Source organism: Myotis myotis, unplaced genomic scaffold (genome assembly GCF_014108235.1).
Source record: "Myotis myotis isolate mMyoMyo1 unplaced genomic scaffold, mMyoMyo1.p scaffold_m19_p_2, whole genome shotgun sequence".
Taxonomy (NCBI): Eukaryota; Metazoa; Chordata; class Mammalia; order Chiroptera; family Vespertilionidae; genus Myotis; species Myotis myotis.
In genome coordinates, this window is record NW_023416324.1 from 138,242,609 (window position 1) to 138,263,065 (window position 20,457).

Sequence of the window (20,457 nt, forward strand, 5' to 3'; positions counted from 1 at the left end):
AGGCATTTAGGCATTTTCAAGATGTGTCTTTCATAGATATGACATTTCTTTATTATTTTTTTTATCCTCACCTGAGGATATGTTTCCATTGATTTTTAGAGAATGTGGAAGAGAAAGGGAAAGAGAGAAACATCAAAGTGAGAGGAACACTTTGATTGGTTGCCTCCTGCATGAGCCCTGACCTGGGCCCCAGCCAGGGAGGAGCCTGCATCCTAGGTACATGCCCAGAATTGAACCCAGACCCTGCGGTGGGCAGGCCAAGGCATTATCCACTGAGCCAAACTGGCTAGGGCAGGATATGACATTTCTTACCCCTCCAGCAGTGGACCTTCGTTTTTTTCTCCAGGAGTGTGGTGAAAAACCCTAGATCTCCTTTTCGGATTCTTATTACCCAATTTACTAAGAATATCACCAGTGGCATACAGGGAGCTTAGTGAATGAGTGGTCAGAAAAGGTGCTTCCTCTGTAGTTCACACCGATCCCAGCTCAGCCCCTGCCCAGGTCTAAGGCCTCTGGCTGGGTGTTAGGCCTGGGCAGGGGACCTCCAGCCCCGTGCAATCGTAGGCTCTGCCCCTGCCCAAGCCTCAGGCCTCTGGCCGAGCCTTAGGCCTGGGCAGGGGCCCCCTCGCTCTGATTTCAGGCTCAGGCCCTGCCCAGGAGCCCCCTGGCTCAGGCCCTTCCTAGGCTGCTCAGGGCCCACACAGGTCCTACCTCAGAGTGACCTGGGTGCCCTATGATGTTTCCAGGACCCAGGTCACTGGTACCTAGTATGCAAATTAAGCGCCATCATAGTTGAGTTAATTTGCATATTTGCTCCTGATCGGCTGGTGGGTGTGGCTGGTGGGTGTAGCAGAGGTATGGTCAATTTGCATGTTTCTCTTTTATTAGATTAGATGTAAGAGTTCTTTATAGGATCTGGATATTAAACCATTATCAGATATATGATTTGAAAATATTTTCTCTTATACTGTAGTGTGCAAAAGACTTAATTATTAACAGATAATTTTCTTCAGTGCTATAAGTTCAAATTTTCTGTATCTTCTTGAGTTAACCTTATTTTCTATAAGAATGTATTTTTATCAATTTTAAAAATATATTTTCATAAGGTTGATAATATTCTCTGAAAATAGCTTTAATGTTTGCTATATCTGTTGCAAAGACTTTGTATCATTCTTATGATTTTTCATTTGTACAGTTTTTTTTTTAGTAACACATTCTTGGTTTTAGAAATCTTCCTTTGTGTCTTTGTTTTTCATTTCATTATTTTCTGCTCTTAGTTATATAATTTCTTTCCTTCACTTGAAGTACTGTTTTTCTTCTACTCTCTTAATTTGAATACTTAACCCATTATTATCAAGCACTCTTATTTATAGTAAATATATTTCAAGGCTTAAAGTATATCCACACGTACTGTTTTAGCAACATCCTGAAATTATTATATGCACTATTTTTACTGTCTCAGCCAAAATGTTTTGTCACTTCCTTTTTTTAAAAAAATGTTTATATTGAATTCAGGGAGAGGGAGAGGGAGAGAGATAGAAACATCAATGATGAGAGAGAATCATTAATCAGCTGTCTCCTGCACGCCCCCCCACTGGGGATTGACCCTGCAGCGGGGCCATGTGCCCTGACTAGGAATCAACTGTGACCTCTGGTTCACAGTTCGACACTCAAGCACTGAGCTACACCGCCAGGCTGTTTGTCATTTCGAATGTAATTTTCCCTTAAGACCATAAATTACTTAAGACTGCAGTTCTTAATATGCAAACATAGAGGTTTTAAAACGATTGTTATGTTTTGTTTGCTGTTGATTACTAATTTATTTTAGTTGGGTTAAAAAAGGTAGTCTACATAACATCAGTTCTTTGATAGTTGTTGAAATACCTTTTGTGACCTCGTGTATAGTCAATTTGGAAAAATTCCATGTTAAAAAGACTACATATTCTCTTTTGGGGTATAGAGTTTTTTAGGCAAGCAATTAAGTAAAGTATCTTTTGTCATTCAAAAATGTTGTAACTTTACTAATTTTTTATGTGTTTGATATGTCAATTCTTGATAGAATTGTTTAAAATTTTTTGGTTTAAAAATGATTTTTGATTTGCAAAATTTACCTTAAAATTTGATATATTTTGCTTAATAAAAATTTCAGGTTGTATTTTGTAGGTTAATATTTATCATTTTCATATCTTCCCTATAGGTTGTTTCTTTTATTATAATATTATATTATTTCCTTTAATTTCCAGCAATGATTGTGCCTTTAATTTAATTTTACATTATTTTATTACAGCACCTTTAGTTTTGTTAATAAATATCTAGAATATCTTTTTTCATACTTTTATTTTTTCTGTGGCTTTATTTATTACTAGAGGCCCAATGCACGAAATTCGTGCAAGGGGCTCAGTCCTCTCAGGCCCGGCTTCGACCAGAAGGTCGTCCAGAAGATAAGACGGACGGTCATTCCGCTGTTCGGCCATTCAATTGATTTGCATATTATGCTTTTATTATTATAGATGTGTGAGTTATAGCAGCATATTAGTCCTATATTTTTTTTCTAAGATCCCAATCTTATCTCTTTTTTATTAAATAAAATTATTGTATTTATATTTATCATTATTGATATTTGGACTAATTTCTTCCACCTGATTTTCAATTGCATTTCACATTCTTTACTTTTGTTTCTCTTTTTCTGCTTCCTTTCTAACTCTTTTCTTGATATCGAATGGATTGATAACATTTTAAAACTTTTCCTTTTCTCTGCACTTTTTGTTTCCAAGTAATATATTTTTATACTTTAATGATTAGCCTTATATTTTAAACTTTTATATTTAGCCAGGAAGTTTACTAATAAATTTATAGTTTGTCAGCATTTATATTCTATTCCTGAACATGACAATCTTTATTTGTCCTTTAATTATCTATGATTATAAACTGCCCCCCCCTTTAGATCTTGTCATTTTTCTTTAGTGTGTGGGTTTTATAAAATTAGTATATTTCTGGTTTAACTTATTTTAAACCAGAAATATACTAATTTTATGGTTTTTAACTTACTAAATTTATCAACATATTTCATTATTGTCTGTGTTCCCACTGTTTATTTTAACTTTTACTTTCCTTGTGGGTTTTCTTTTCTCTCTCTCCTCCTCCTCCTCCTTCTTTTTCTTCTTCTTCTTCCTCTTCTTCTTGTCAAACAACCTGTTCATTTGGGTTCAGAATTGAGTATTGCAGAACTCTGTCCTGACAGGCCAATGTCTACCTCTCCTGTCCCTGTGTCACTGTGACCAGCAATTCCAAGGGTAGCCTCAGGGCCAACCGTGGCACCTGGGCCCTACTTTTCTTAATGTTTTACTTTTTTCCTTATTGCTTAGTCATATCCTAATGTACAGTCATAATTCAGTAATAGTTAGGAGAGAAGTGGAAATAACCCTCTTAATTTTTGCATTTCTGAAGTTGTCTTTATTTTGCCTTCACAATTGAAGTTGCAACTGAAGCCTGTTGTCAGTGTAAATTAAATATTTTTGAAAGTCCAATTAAAAATGTGTCCAGGCCTCTCAATTATCTTTCATATATTTTAACAATTTTTTCATGTTTTTAAAATCTCCTTATTTTAATGTGCATTGTGGATGAATTCCTCAGTCTACTATCTACTATTTTACTAATTTTCTCTTTAATTGTGTTCAGCCTAGATTTTACTCCATTTATTAAGTTTAAAAAATAAATATTTTTTCATATTTAAGGTATGTATTTTATCCTTGTTCAGAGTCATTCATTTTAATCAAACTTTGTAGCATTATTCTATCCAGAGTAAATGTATATTGATTTTTGCTTACCTTTTGTTTTCACTAATAATCTTCATGTGTTTTATAATTCTGGTTTTCAAGCCCTTTTTGAATGAGAATCTTTTCTTCCATCTCTCTAACAGCTTGCAATTTCCTTCACCTGAGTTCCTGTACCCTCTCTCAGAACTAGGTCTCAAATGGCATTTTGGCATTCATTTTTTTGTGGTTAGGATTGCACTATAACTTGCATTTTTGTTGTTGTGTCTATAACCCCAACTATTCATAGGGACCTGCAACTCTATTTAAGATATACCCTTAGGCTGCTATTGAACAATATTATTTTCAGCCTCCTTTTACAAATACAGCAGCCCCTCCCTAGTCCTTGGCATTAAGTAGTAAACCTGGCTCAGGTTTTCTATAATTTTCTCTGGAACACATTTTGTTCCTATACCTTGCAGAGCCAAATGCCTCATTCCCAGTGGTCACTTGCAATCACAGTATTCAACAGCCTTTGGCTTGAACCCTTTTTAGTGCTTTGCAGGTAGGTTCTGTTTCTGATCAGCAGAAATGTTTATTTCTATTTTGTGTGTGAACACTATGAATACATAATTTTAAAAATATACATACATATAACGTGTATGCACATGTGTGTATACAGACATATTTACATATGCAATATATGTTTATATATGTGCAACATATATTTTCAAATAATAATTTAAATATATAAATACATTAAAAATCTATATAATGTATTTGAAGTAAAAGGATTTTATAAATCATTAGTATACACTTAAATTACATTTAATTTATTTTTAATAATTTGGTTAATGTTTAAACATAAAGAAAAAGTACAAATCTTAGCTAATACTTATGACTTGACCCAATATAGGGCATCAATTTTTAAAAGTATTACAGATAAAACTAGTATTTTCTTAAACTATGATCCAGGCTGATTTCTCTTCCCCCATTGTAACAGCAGCCACTATCATGGGCTTCATGTGTGTACACTCAGTCACATATAAATGCATTCATAACAAAATATGGTATTATATTCTGTTTTTACATGTACTCTGTTGACTTGCTTCTTGTCATTTTACACTTAATTTTATGTTTTAGATAGTCATCCTTGCTGATTCTTATCAGCATAAATACTTTAAAATTCATTACTTTGATCCACCATATGGATAAAATTTGATTATTTCTCTTTATATTATTTATTTAAAATATTTTTGTTGATTTCAGAGAGGAAGGAAAAGGGAGAGAGAGATAGAAAATCAATGATAAGAGAGAATCATAGATCAGCTGCTTCCTGCACATCCCCCACTGGGGATCTAGGCTACAACCTGGGCATGTGCCCTGACCAGGTATCGAACCATGACCTGGTTGATGGGTTGATGCTCAACCATTGAGAAACACAGGCTGGGCTTTACATTGTTTATTTTTAAATATTTTATTATTAAAACACTACTATAATTAATATTGTTGTACTTGTCCCCTCATGTGTATCTTTCTAGTTTCTCTAGGACATATACCTGGAATATCTGGATTGTAGATTATGTATACTTGTAATTTTAGAATGAGCTGTCCAAAATGGTAATAAAAATTTACCTTCTCACTAGTGGTATCTGAATGGATCATATTTCCAATATTTTCCCCAGCACAGTATTGTAAGACTTTTAAATGTTGCCAATGCTACTGTGAAACAAACAAACAAACACATTACTTGGTTTTGTTTGCATTTCTCTGATTATAATTGAGACAAGCATTTTTTTTCAAATGTTGATGATACATTTGGATTTTCTCTTCTGTGAAGTGATCATTGATATTCTTTAACCAATTTCTGTTGGATTCTTTGCTTTGCCTATTTATGTATATATTATAATATCCTATCTAATAAAAGAGTAATATGCAAATTTACCATCACTCCAACTCACAAGATGGCTGCCCCCATGTGGACAGAAGATGGCCGGTGGGATCGGGCCTAAATGGGCAGTCAGACATCCCCTGAGGGGTTCCAGATTGGAGAAGGTGCAGACTGGGCTGAGGGACACCCCACCCCCCATGCACGAATTTCATGCACCAGGCCTCTAGTATATGTATAATATATATCATTTTTTCTCTCAACTATTCCAGAAGTTAATTCTTTCTTATATGTCTTGCAAATATTTCATGCATGTATATTCTTGCTAAAATTTTTGTGTGCTTATCACAATTCTGAACACAAAACTGATACTTCCTGGGCTGGTGTGGATCAGTGGTTGAGCATAGACCCATGAAGCAAGACGTTACTTGTTTGATTCCCATCAGGGCACATGCTCAAGTTGTGTTCTCAATCCCAATATAAAGCATGCAGGAGGCTGTCAATCAATGTTTTGCTGTCAATCAATGTTTCTCTCTCATTGATGTTTCTATCTCTTTATTCCTCTCCCTAGCTCTCTCTCTAAAAATCAACAACAACAAAACAACAACAACAAAAACAACATAAAAAAAACCCTGGTACTCATTATATTGTCTTTTTAGTTAAGAAGTGATATGATGGGTAGTCTTAGTGAGATATGTGTCCAGACTAGATAGAACTAGGCATAGAGGAAAGTGTAAAGGAGGTTGCTCACTAATTCAGACATGAACTGATGAAGTTATTGATATGGGTGGTGGTAATGGGTGTGAAGAAGGATCAAATTTAAAAACATTTTAGAGGAAGAATGGAAATCAATAAAAATGGAGACATTAAGTACATTTCAAAATTTGTGTTTTAGGAATCTTAGTAGTTGATAATAAGAGTAAATAATTACTAACACTCCATATTTCTCAAGTTCCAGAATATTTGTATGTATATATACTGCCTAAAATGGTAATGCAAGTCTTAAAGACAGCTATTGTTACAAATTCAGATTGGAATATGGTATACATGCTCACAGGTTTGGTAGTTGGTATGGAAAAGAACTGGACATTGAAGCATTTAGATGAAATTATGGTGCTAGTAAAAGAGAAAGAAAAGAAAGAATTGTGGCCTCAGAAAATGAGGCAGAGATAGGATATCTAAGTCTCGGAAGTAAGAGAGGAACTAGGAAAATAGTACAAGTGTGCTCCAACGGGATCCTGTGCTCATCTCTACTTGCACTTAGTTCTTACTATACCCTCTCACTATACCTCTTGCTATAGTATAGTTAAATGTAACAAATGAAGCTAAACTGTCTCCCCTTTTAGAAAAATCCCCTCTTTGCTCTTATGTAGTACTGTGCTTGGAACATAGTCTTCATTTGACAAATGTAGGTGAAACATAAAAATGAAGAGAATAAATGGAGGAAAGGAAGAAAGAGAGAAAGGGCTTAATAGTGTCAAAATTCTTTATTTAATTTTTGTGTTTATGTACTACCTTGATCCAGAAAGAATTTAGAGTAGCATAGAATTGACTATTATAACACTAAAGAGAATAAAAAAGGAGGAACATAGACATAGATAATGTAGCAGTAAAATTTATGATTTTAAGAGACAGGGAGTTTCTAAAATAAAATTCCTATTTAATAAAAGAGAAACATGGTAATTAGCGTACGACCACTACACTTCCCATTGGCTAATCAGGGTGATATGCAAATTAACTGCCAGCCAAGATGGTGGCCGGCAGCCAGGCAGCTGGAAGCGAACATGAGGCTTGCTTGCTTCAGTGATGGAGGACTCCAACGTTCCCCGCCTGCCTTGCCGGCCTCTGAGCTTGCAGTTTGAAACATTGTAACAAATATAGAAGCTAAACAAAACCTCAGAAACCCACTTTTAGCTGGCCAGCCGGGATTTCAGAGCTGGAGTTGATACAGTGTCTCGATTATAGAACCCAAACAAACCAGATACCTGCTTTCAGCAGCAGAGGCCTCAGAGATGGAGTCAGAGCTAAAGCTGGCCCAGAATAAAAAAAAAGAAAAAAAGGAGCAGTTGGGAGCTTCAGTCACCCACCAGCCTGAAAACAGCCCTCAGCCCCTCACCCAGACTGGCCAGGCACCCCAGTGGGGACCCCCACCCTGAAGGGTGTGTGACCACCTGCAAACAGCCATCAGCCCCTCATCCAGGCTGGCCAGGCAACCCAGTGGGGACCCCCACCCTGGTCCAGGACACCCTTCAGGGCAAACCAGCCAGCCCCCACCCATGCACCAGGCCTCTGTCCTATATAGTAAAAGGGTAATATGCCTCCCAGCACCGGGATCAGCGGAGCTGATAGGCCTCCCAGCACAGGGATCAGCGTGACAGGGGGCAGCGCCCAAACCCCTGATCGCCCTGTGGCTCCGTGTGTGACAGGGGGCGGGGCCACAACCTCACTATCCGCCCTGCTCTGTTCATGACAGGGGAAGGCACCCCAACCCTCTGATCAGCCCTGCTCTGTGCCTGATAGGGGGGAGCTCCCCAACCCCCTGATTGCCCTGCGGCTCTGTGTGTGACAGGGTGCGGCGCCCCAACTCCCCCCCGCCCCCCCCGCCCACGGGGCCCTGCTCTGTGTGTGATGGGGTAGAGCCATAACCTCCCCATCGGCCCTGCGCTGAGTGTGACAGTGGCGGCGCCCCAACCCCCTGATCGGCCCTGCTCTGTGGGTGATAGAGGGCGGCGCCCCAACCCCCTGATCCACCCTGCTCTGTGTGTGACAGAGGGAAGCTCCCCAACCACCTGATTGACCCTGCTCTGTGCATGACAGAGTACGGAGCTCCAACCCCCCTGATGGGCCCTGCTCTGTGCGTGACAGGGGGCAGTGCCCCAACCCCCTGATTGGCCCTGCTCTGTGCATGACAGGGGGTGGCACTGCAATCTCCCCATCGACCCTGCCTTGAGTGTGACAGGGGGCGGTGCCCCAACCCCCCAAACGGCCCTACCCTGAGCGTGACTGAGGGTGGCATCACAACCTTCCAATCTGCCCTGCTCTGTGCATGACAGGGGGTGGCACCCCAACTCCCCAATCGGCCCTGCTCTGAGCCCAACCAGGGGCTGCACCTAGGGATTGGGCCTGCCCTCTGCCACCCGGGAGCAGGACTAAGCCAGCAGGTCGTTATCTCCCGAGGGGTCCCAGACTATGAGAGGGCACAGGCCTGGCTGAGGGACCCACCTCCCCCGCTCTGGGCCCTGCCCCCAATTGTGATGGGAGTCCGATTGGGGGCAGGGCCAGCTGTGGGGAAAGGCTGTGGCCAACTGGCCTCACCCCCAAATGGGGTCAGAGGGCCGATCAGGGGTCAGTGTCCAGGGAAGGGGCCATGGGAGGTTGGCTGGCTGCTGCCCTCAATGAGGTGGGAAAGGCCGATCAGGGGTGGGGCCGGCCAGGGAAAAGGCTGTGGCCCATTGGAGGCGGGGCCGGCTTGGGGAGGGGTTGTAGAAGGTTGGCCAGCCAGCCCCACCCCCAATTGGGGTAGGGGGGGAAATCAGGGGCAGGGCCGGCCAGGGGTAGGGGCTGTGGGCCAATGGAGGTGGTGAGGGCCCATCAGGGGTGGGGCCACCTGGGGGAGGGGCTGCAGGAGGTTGGCTGGCTGGCTCTGGCCCCTATTGGGGTTGGGGGGGCGATCAGGGGTGGGGCCGGTCAGAGGGAGGGGCCACGGGAGGTGTGCCAGCAGACCCCACCCCTGGATCAGGCTGGTTCTCTGGCCACAGTGGGCATCATAGCGACCAGTCATTCTGGCGTTACAGTCACTGGCTTTTTATATATATAGATAGATGGCTTGCAAAAAAGTTTGCCTTTAGTATATGTATATTATACATTCCTAGAAAGGAATGCATTCATAACAATTATCGCATTTTTATCAAAAACAATAAAATATTAGAAATAAATTTAATAAAAGTGAGACATCTATATAATGAATAAAAAACTCAGCTGAAGGAAATAAAAGAAATAAATAAATTTGTTAATAAATCAGAAGAACTAATATTGTTAAAGTGTCCATGCTACCCCAAACCATCTACAGATCCAGTGCCATTCCCATCAAAATATGAAATATAGCTATGGAAGAAACTATATAGAAGGAACTATTCTAAAATTTGTGTGGAACCACAAAAGATTCTGAGCAAAAAGAACACAGCTGGAGGTATTATATGTCCTGATTTCAAACTATACTACAAAGTCATAGAAATAAAAACAGTATGGTATTGGCACAAAAATAGACACAGAGCCCAGTGGAACCAAGACTACCCAATGTGGAAAGGAGAGTATCGTCAACAAATGGTACTGGGGAAAGTGGAGAAACACATACAAAACAATGAAATTGGACCCCTATCTCACTAACAATTTCACTCAGAATGTATTAAAGACTTAAATAGAAGAACTGACACTCTAAACCTCCTAAAGAAAGCATAGGGCAGAAACTTTTATAAATTAGTGTTGGCAATGAGTTTTTTTTTTTTTTGGACATGACAACAAAAGCACACACACAAAAAAAGCAAAACTGAACAAATGAGACTACATTGGATTCAAAAGCTTATGCACAGCAAAATAAATAATTAACAAAATGAAAAGACAACCTAAAGAATGGGGAAAACTTTAAAAAATATTTTTATTGATTTCAGAGAGGAAGCAAGATGTAGAGATAGAAACATCAATGACGAGAATCATTGATTGGCTGCCTCCTGTATGCCCCCTACTGGGGATTGAGCTCTCATCCTGGGCATGTACCCTTGACCAGAATTGAACCCGGGACCTTTCAGTCTATTCACTGAGCCAAGCCAGCTAGGGTGAGACAAACTTTTTTGCAAGCCATCTATCTATATATATAAAAAGCCAGTGACTGTAACGCCAGAATGACTGGTCGCTATGATGCCCACTGTGGCCAGAGAACCAGCCTGATCCAGGGGTGGGGTCTGCTGGCACACCTCCCGTGGCCCCTCCCTCTGACCGGCCCCACCCCTGATCGCCCCCCCAACCCCAATAGGGGCCAGAGCCAGCCAGCCAACCTCCTGCAGCCCCTCCCCCAGGTGGCCCCACCCCTGATGGGCCCTCACCACCTCCATTGGCCCGCAGCCCCTACCCCTGGCCGGCCCTGCCCCTGATTTCCCCCCCTACCCCAATTGGGGGTGGGGCTGGCTGGCCAACCTTCTACAACCCCTCCCCAAGCCGGCCCCGCCTCCAATGGGCCACAGCCTCTTCCCTGGCCAGCCCCACCCCTGATCGGCCTTTCCCACCTCATTGACGGCAGCAGCCAGCCAACCTCCCATGGCCCCTTCCCTGGACACTGACCCCTGATCGGTCCTCTGACCCCATTTGGGGGTGGGGCCAGTTGGCCCTCAGCCTTTCCCCACAGCTGGCCCTGCCCCCAATTGGACTCCCATCACAATTGGGGGCAGGGCCCAGTGGGCAATCGCCTGCTGCCCCTCTCCACAGCCGGCCCGGTCCTGATTGTGCCCTGGTCGGGGCGGGCTCACCAGCCAACCTCCTGCTGTCTCCTCCTGACAGGCCCAGCTCCGATCTGCTGATTGGGCTGGGCTGGTCGGACCCCACCAGTGCACGAATTTGTGCACTGGGCCTCTAGTCCTATCTAATAAAAGAGAAACTTGCAAATTGACCATAACCCAGACACCCTTCCCATTGGCTAATCCAGCAGGATATATGCAAATTAACTGCCAACCAAGATGGCAGCCGGCAGCCAGGCAGCTGAAGTGAATAGGAGGCTTGCTTGCTCCAGTGATGGAGGAAGCCAAGGTTCCCCGCCTGCTGCTGCCGGCCTCTGAGCTGCAACTCTAAGAAACAATGTTGCAAATATAGAAGCTAAACATTCCCCAGAAACCTGCTTTCAGCCAGCTGGGCTTCAGCCAGTAGGATCGCAACAGTGTTACAATTATAGAACCCAAACAAACCCAGATCCCTGCTTTCAGCAGCTGAGGTCTCAGAGCTGAAGCCGAGCCTCAGAGCTAAAGCCGGCTCTCAGCTCCAGTGACAGCCATAGCAGGTAAATAAATCCCAGAATAAAAAAGAAAAAGAAAAAAAGAAGAGGTTGGGATCCTCAATTGCGCACCAGCCTGAAAACAGCCATCATCCCCTCACCCAGGCTGGCCAGGCACCCCAGTGGGGACCCCCACCCTGAAGCAACAAGATGGCGGCTAATTTGCATACTGAAGGCAGGCGGCAGCAAGCAAGGCTGTCCGCGGTCTGGGACCCAGATCTGTGACCCTGCTGGGCAGGGGGCAGTGCTTGAGGCTGTCCGCAGTCCGCGACCAGATCTGTGACCCTGCCGGGTGGGGGGCAATGCTTGTATATATATAAGCCTAAGTGATCGTTAGGACCAGACAGCTATCTGGTAGCTATGATTCATACTAACCACCAGGTGGCAGACACTCAATGCAAGAGCTGCCCCCTGGTGGTCAGTGTGCTCCCACAGCCAACCTTCTGCGGCTGGCCAACCTCCCATGGTCTCCCCTCTTCCCCTGAACCTGCTGGCCCTGATCGGCCCTGATTGGGACTGGGCAAGATGACCCCAATTGGCCCCCATCACCAGCCAGGCCAAGGAACCCCTCCCATGCACGAATTTGTGCACTGCGCCTCTAGTATTTCAGATAAGAGGTTAATATCCAAACTACGTAAAGAATTCATGCAATTTAATAACAGCAAAAAATCAGATTAAACATGGGCAAAATAACTATCTAGGCACTTTTCCAAAGAAGACTTCAAAAGGGTGAACAGGCACATAAAAAGATGCTCAGAATCACTAATCAGGGAAATGCAAATCAAAGCCACAATGAGATATCATTATACTCCTTAAAATGGCTGTCATTAAGAAAATAAGAAACGACAGGTGCTGGTGAGATTGTAGTGAAAAGGGAATCATTATACACTGTTGGTGAGAATGTAAATCAGTCCAACCAATATTCAGTCACAATGGAAAATAATATGGAGATTCTTTTAAAAAATTAAAAATATATCTGCCATATAATCCAGCAATTCCAGGACAGGGTGTATACCCAGAAAGACAGAAATCAGCACTCCCATGTTTTTTGCAACATTATTCACAATAGCCAAGATATGGAAAACAAGCTCAACGGTCATCAAAGAATGAATGGATAAAAAAGATGTAGTGTATATACACAATGGAAAATTATTCAGCCATGAGAAAGGAGGATATCCTGCCACTTTAAACAATATGGATGGACCTTGAGTACATTATGCTAAGTGAGATCGTGAGATAAGTCAGACAGAGAAAGACAAATACTGTACAATATCATATGTGGAATCTAAAAAAAGCCAAATGCAAAAAAGACAGAGTAAAGTGGTGGTTACCAGGTGATTGAGGAGGGACGGCTAAAATTGATGTTTTTTAAAGGTTTAAACTTGCAACAAGTAGTAAATAAATCATGGTGATCTAATGCATAGGATAGTGAATATAGACAACAATATTGTACTATAGCAATCTAATGGGATAAATGTTGCTATGACTGTGATCATATTATAGTACATAAATGTATCAAGGTAACATATTTATATCTTTAATTTATTCCATGTTATATGCAAATATGTGCCATAAAAAGTATTGCATTTTTCTTTAAATACCACCAATGAACAATAAAGATAATACTGAGAGCTGAGAAATTTAGATTTTGAGTTTGTCACAAATTCCTCTCTGTAACAAATGTATTTACCTGCCTGGAGTGTTGAAGAATTTTGAAGATTCTTTCTTGCTAGAAAACTTTATGACTCTAAATACATATTTAAGCAGCTTTCAAATTTTATTAGAGTGAGTAATGTCTAAAACTTTGCTTAATAACATAACATATCCAAATATTAGATATTAATGTAATCCAGTGACAAGAGCTTTTCCATCATTCTTTTTTTTGCTTAATTATTTTCTTCTGTTTGCTTAATTATTTTCTTCTATTCCTCTTATTAGATATGTACTTTCTTATTTTTTAGCTACCTTTTGCTTCAAAAATTCTTGAAGATTCCTTTATTTTCAGAATCTCCAAATCTCCACCTCTCATTCTCTCTTAAACTGATTCCAGTTGAACTGTCACTCCCCCTAATCCTCTGAAATTGCTCTTACCAATGTCACCTATGAACACCACACTACTAAAAGCAGTGGTCAACTTGCAGTCCTCATTGTATGTGACCCCTATCATAGTGGTCATGTTATCTTCCTTAATACATTTCCTTCACTTGGTCTCCAGTTCCCATCATATTTTTTTTCCACCTTATTGGTTGTTCCTTCTCATATTCCATCATCATTTTCTCTGCATTTCCCAGTCTTTCTTTTTTTAAAAAAATCCTCATCCGAGCATTATTTTAAAATTGATTTTAGAGAGAGAGGAAGGAAGGGAGAAACATCAATTGTTGCTTCCCATATGTGCCCCAACTGGGGATTGAACCCACAAGCTTTTTGATGTATGGGATGATGCTCCAACCAACTGAACCACCTAGCCAGGGCTCTCTTAGTCTCTTGATGCTGGAGTACGTAGGTGTGTGACTTGGTCCTCTTCTCATCTTCATTTATATTGATTCTCTATGTAATATTGCTCATCACATGTCTTCAAATACCTTTTAAATGCTGAAGACTTCCAAATTTGTATCTCCAGACCAAACCCCACTCTAGGTCTCCAGGCTCATATAAACAACTGCCTGCCTGCCATCTCTATTTGAATGGCTAATAGGCATGTCATGCCTAAAACTGAAATCTTGTTTATTTAATTCTATTTGCAGCCTTCCCTATTTTGGCTGATAGCATGTTTCAAATTGCTTGGACTAGAACTTTAGAGTCATCCTCAAGCCCTCTCCTTCCTTCATACTCTATTGTCATCAGGAAATCCTTTTGGGATAAGCCTCCAAATATATGTAGTATAATTACTTCTTACTACTTCCTTTTCTCCTTCTAGGATCTGAACTATCATCATCTCTCACCTGGATAGTTACAATGGCTTTCTAAGTGGTTTCCCTGCTTCTATCTTTGTCCCTCAGCAGTTTGTCACCAACACTGAATTCAAGGTTATTCTTTGAAAACATAAGTCTGGTCATGGCTGTTTTTGCTCAAAATTCTCTCATGAATTCTCATTTCCCTCAGACAAAACCAAAATCCTTAAAAGTCCTACAAAGTATCTACATGACCTGGCCCCTCCATTACTTCTCTGACCGCATCTTCGACTGCTTTGCCACTGGTTACTCTACCACAGCCATGCTGACCTTCTTGATTTCCGGTATGGGAGCATCATGCCAGTATGCTCCCATCTTGGGAACTTTGCCTTAGCCATTTCTTCCCCTAGAATATTTTCTCACCAATAGCTGCAATAGCTAACACTCACCTTGACTTTACAATGAGGCTTCCATAGCAATCTCACTTAAAATTATAGCCCAGCTTTTCATCCTGGCACTGCTGGCACACCTTAACCTGGTTTACTTTTTCTTTTCTGCATAGGACCTAGTGCCTTCAAATATGCTATATCATTTACTTATTTATGCTCCTGGTCTGATTTCCACCGCTACAATGTAAGAGCCTGGTATGTTATAAACAATGAATAAATATTTGTTGAATAAACACATGTTTAAAATAGGTATTTTGATATCTAATGTCTAAAGTAAATCTTTGAGAAACAAAATACAACTTTCATAAAGAACTTCAGATGTAAGAATTGTCTTATTAAAAAAGATTATTTTAAATTTGTCATTGGATAACACAGCTTTTTATTCATGACAATTATTTCTTTATATATATATATAACCTCCCACTGCCTCCATAATATCATTGAACTGTCCTTAATGTTATTCGATAGATTTCTTTTTATTACTTTTCTTCCTGTCTCATTGGCCCATAGAAAGCAGTGTTCCTGCTGAAACTCCCCCTGTCCCCCCCGCCCCGCCTTTTTAATCACTTTGGTTCACTGGGTATTGAACTCAGTGCTCACTCAGACTTTGTATCCAACATCCCTCAAAAGCTTCTATGTATTCCCTTTCCACAGTTTATAATTACCTGAGAAAAGCCTTTGGGAAGGGAGGGGAAAGGATTGGGCAAATAGGGAAATTACTATGATTTACACTTGCTATTTTATTACAATGTCTTTCCTCAAGGGTCCTGGTCTTTTTTTTTTTTTTTTTTTTTTTTTTTAATTAGTGTGCATTCTCCTTAGCTCAACACTGTAAGACTCAGCCCCCTTGTTCATTCTCCTTCAATATTGTATAGTACTTAGCTCACTGTTGGAGCTTTTTATTTATCTTTGAGATACAAAAAATGAAAGCATTAACATTTAAAACTTAAAGACCTTGCCTGTAAGGCATATGTTGCATTTTTAAAGAGAAATTAAGTCAATGCATAAATACAAATTACTTAATTTTCATTTTATGATGTTGGATTTTATGAGTTCCTATTTTACATTAAGTTTTAGGTCTTTCTACTGGTAGTAGAGAAAGTATAATTTGCATTTGCTGTTCTTCTGCTTTATGTAACCCCATTCATGTTCTTCTCTGCTTCCTTACTTTTAATTGTATAAATATATATAAGCACCAAATATACACTGACTATGGGCTAAGCAGGGTGCTAGGCTCTAAAAAGACTGCTAGGCCCTGGAATGTGGATACATATTTGCACAAAGCATTCCTTTTCATAACTTCTGCAGGGTGGCAGTAAATCGCTGCAGCAGGCATATGTACACACAGAATTCCTGAAAGGAGTGGGAACCACGTGTCTGGGAGAGCAGTGATGCCTTCGATGAGATGAGACACATAAAGTTTAGCTATTTTATTTTGTAGTATTGCCTAATGCATGGCATTTTAACAAACAAACAAAGAGAAACACTCAGTAAACTGTGAAAGGACATTTTACAAACAACCTTCATACCTCCGTGTATATGCTTGAGTGTAGGCAAATACACAGAGAAGAACTCCATATTTAGCAATGAATTATAATCAAATCTGGATCCAGGAATGAGCCAACTAGAATTTCAGAAGAAGATAAAGAGGACAAAATTATAGGAAATATTTTGTTTAAGTTTTCCCCTTTGTTTTAGCCAGAGGGAGTAAATTAATAAATAAATTTAAATGTTATATTTTTATTAGTATTTCATCCCTGTAAATAATGGACAAGAAATATTTTAAAACTATAATGTTGAATTGGCACTGTGGTAGGCAGAATGATGGCTCCTCAAAATGTTCACATTCTAATCTCCAGAACCTGTAAGTATGTTTGTGATATTACATGGCAAATGGGACTTTGCAGATGTAACGAAGATTACGGACCATGAAATAAGGAGATTGTCCTGGATTATCCAGGTAGTCCCAATCTAATCAGATGAGTGCTTGACCCCAAAACTTTCTCTGGCTGGAAGCAGAAGAGAAATGCAGCACAAGAGGCAGAAATGAGGTGGCAGAAGGAGAAATCAGAAGAGATTCCACAAGTCAGAAGGATTCAACTTGCTTTGCTGGTTTTATTTTATTTTATTTTACTTATTTATTCTCATTAAACTTTGTTTTAATGGGAATCTTTTCAAGATTCTGTGAAAGATTTTCGGTCAAGTGGTTTCCATTAAAAAGTACTGATTTTACAAGCTAATAACTTAAAAACTACCACACACACACACACACACACACACACACACACACACACACACACGGTCCACAGAATCTCCTTTCCTTCTGTAGTTTTACGGTGCATTGTGATCATTGACCAGTCTTTTACTATTAAACTTAAGTGACCAATTGAAACAAACAGTTCTGAGACTATTCTTCTATTACCCATTAAGGTAATCAGTAATAGATTAGGGCTTACTGGCATGTATTAGAGATCATATTCATTTAGCTTTCTGCGCTTCCTGGGCAGACGTGGTGACTGCCAGTTCCAGCTGCCTTCTTGTTCACTGCTTTGATGACACCCACAGCAACTATCTGTTTCCTGTCATCAACAGCAAAATGGCCCAGAGGAAGGTAGAAGCTCTCAACACACATGAGCTTGCTAGGAACCATATCGACGATGGCAGCATCACCAAACTTCAAAACCTTTGGACCATCTTCCAGCATTTTTCCAGAATGATGATCAATTATCTCCTTCAGCTTAGCAAATTTGCAAGCAATGTGAGCTGTGTGACAATCCAGCGGAGGTGCATATCAGCACTGATTTGGCCTGGATGGTTCAGAATAATCACCTGAGCCGTGCAGTCAGCAGCTTCCTTTGATAGGTCTTTTTAAAAAATATGTTTTGGGGGGATGTAAGAGATCAACTGAAGGACCTGTATGCATGCATATAAGCATAACCAATGGACACAAGAGACTGGGGGTAAGGGAGGCCAGGGGAAGGTCAATGGGGAAAAAAAGGAAACATATGTACTATTCTTTGTAATACTTTAAGAAATAAAATACAATTTAAAAAATATGTTTTTATTGATTTCAGAGAGTAAGGGAGAGAGATAGAAAATCAATTCTGAGAGAATCATCAATTGGCTGCCTCATGCACACCCCACACTGGTGATCCAGCCAGCAACTTGGGTATGTGCCCTGACCTGGAATTGAACCATGGCCTCCTGGTTCATAGGTTGACACTCAATCACCCTGGCAGAACATAGTGGGTCATTTTTGCTGTCACCAACTGCATTGCTATGAGGGACATCTTTGACAGACATATTCTTTTTTTTTTTTTAAATATATTTTATTGATTTTTTTACAGAGAGGAATGGAGAGAGATAGAGAGTTAGAAATATCGATGAGAGAGAAACGTCGATCAGCTGCCTCCTGCACATCTCCTACTGGGGATGTGCCCGCAACCCAGGTACACGCCCTTGACCGGAATCAAACCTGGGACCTTTCAGTCCGCAGGCCGACGCTCTATCCACTGAGCCAAACCGGTTTCGGCGACAGACATATTCTTGATACCGAAGCCCACATTGTCCCCAGGAAGAGCTTCACTCAAAGCTTCCTGGTGCATTTCAATGACTTCACTTCAGTTTTAACATTGACTGGAGCAAAGGTGGCCATTATGCTTGGTTTGAGAAGACCAGCCTCCACTCAGCCCACAGGGACAGTACATCCTGGAGGGGCAAATACAGGAGCTTATCAACTGGACAAGCTGGTGGCAGGATACAATCCAGAGCTTCAGGCAGCATGGTTCCACTGGCATGTGACCACTTGGCTCCAGGATGTTGTCACCATTCTGACCAGAAATTGGCACAAATGTGTCTGTCAAAGATATCTGTCATAGCAATGTGGTCAGGGTTGTAGCCATTTTTTTCAAATGTAGGTGTTGACTTTAACAATATCCCTGTCTCTCTTCTGGCTGCAAGGCAGCTCAGTGGAATCCATTTTGTTAACACCAACATCCAGTTATTTCACATGTTGTGTGTAAGCCAGCAGGGCATGCTCACAGGTCTGTCCATTCTTGAAGATGCCTGCTTCAAATTCACCAACACCAGCAGCAACAATCAGGGAAGACACTTTCTTGGTGTTCTGAATTGAAGCAATTACTTTTGCATGGGAAGTTTATTCCATTGATAGTTTATAAATCAGGTATTTATTGATGACATATTGTATGCTAGGAATTATCTTAGAGATTGAGGAAACAAAAATGTCATGGTTCTGTTCATGGTCACACCTTTCTGGAAGTTATAGTCTAGATGAAAGAGACATACATACACTAAAGCTTAAGGAAAGGAGTTAGAGTTTTTTGGGATTGTTCTTTCTGATGTTGGCAAAGTCACCCACATTAGTGGTTATACCTTTTCAATCATTAAAACTGAGATCTTCAGGTACTGTACAAAAATTATTAAGAAGGTGATCAAAGTTTATACTGGCCTGCCTTCCTTCTTCCTTCTCTTCCCTTAAGAATGAAGAGAGAAGGCACTAGTTGGGATTGTTCAGCCAAGCTAGGTGCCTCGGAAATACTAATAAATTGGTATCTTTAGTAGCAGCTTAAAACAACACGAATTTAATCTCACCAATTTCTCCGCCCCATCTTTCATAGGGTCACAATCAAGGTGTTAGTCAGGTGGGCTGTTATCTGAAGGTTTGGAATAATCACCTTCTCAGAGGAGGTGGTTACTGAATTCAGACTGAAGGATGATAGAGAAATGGTCCATTGATAAAGAGGTTTTAGATTTGTTTCAGTTAAGGTGTAGATCCTATTCAAAGACCAGCAGTGGAGAGGAGCTGCAAGCAAGTCAGTGTTTCTGGAGTGTACAGTATGAGACAAGGAAGATGAGGAAAAAAAAGAATGGATTAATAGGAAGATGCCAAATCATAAAGACTCTGGTGTGTGATGCAAAAGACTTGGGTTGAGTTTGGAAATTTATAAACTGAGTTGTTATAAACTGAAGATTCTCTATGTCCTTGTGTATGTACATACACATGTGTGTACATAATCATATGCATGTGTTAGTAGATGTTCACTACATTTTTGAATGAATGGGAACAAAAATAAAATATCTGAAAGCAGGGAGGGGAAGGGAAGAGGACAAAGTTAAGAACTGGAACCTGGATTTGAAAGAAAGGTATGTTATCTGAATTAGAGAAGTAATTCAGGAAGAAATGGAATCAGAAACTGATTTCGATTGGGTAGACTCAACACAAACTCAAAGAGAAAAAAAAAAATCCAGAGTGAATCATGAGAACTGGCTCTATATTTATCATTTCTCAACTGGGTACAATAATGTCTACAGGATGTATGTAATCCCAGGGAATTAAACCTGCTATGATCATACCCAGTGAATTTAGAAAGTATTAAGTGTTCATATTCAACTCATTTAATTGCTTATTTTTGGAATTTGG

At 40.6% G+C, this 20,457-nt stretch overlaps 1 pseudogene; it reads right to left on the bottom strand.

Moving 5' to 3' along the window:
* Positions 1-17,495: 17,495 nt before the first annotated feature.
* On the bottom strand, positions 17,496-19,652 carry LOC118675694 (annotated as a pseudogene).
* Between the last annotated feature and the right edge of the window lie 805 nt (positions 19,653-20,457).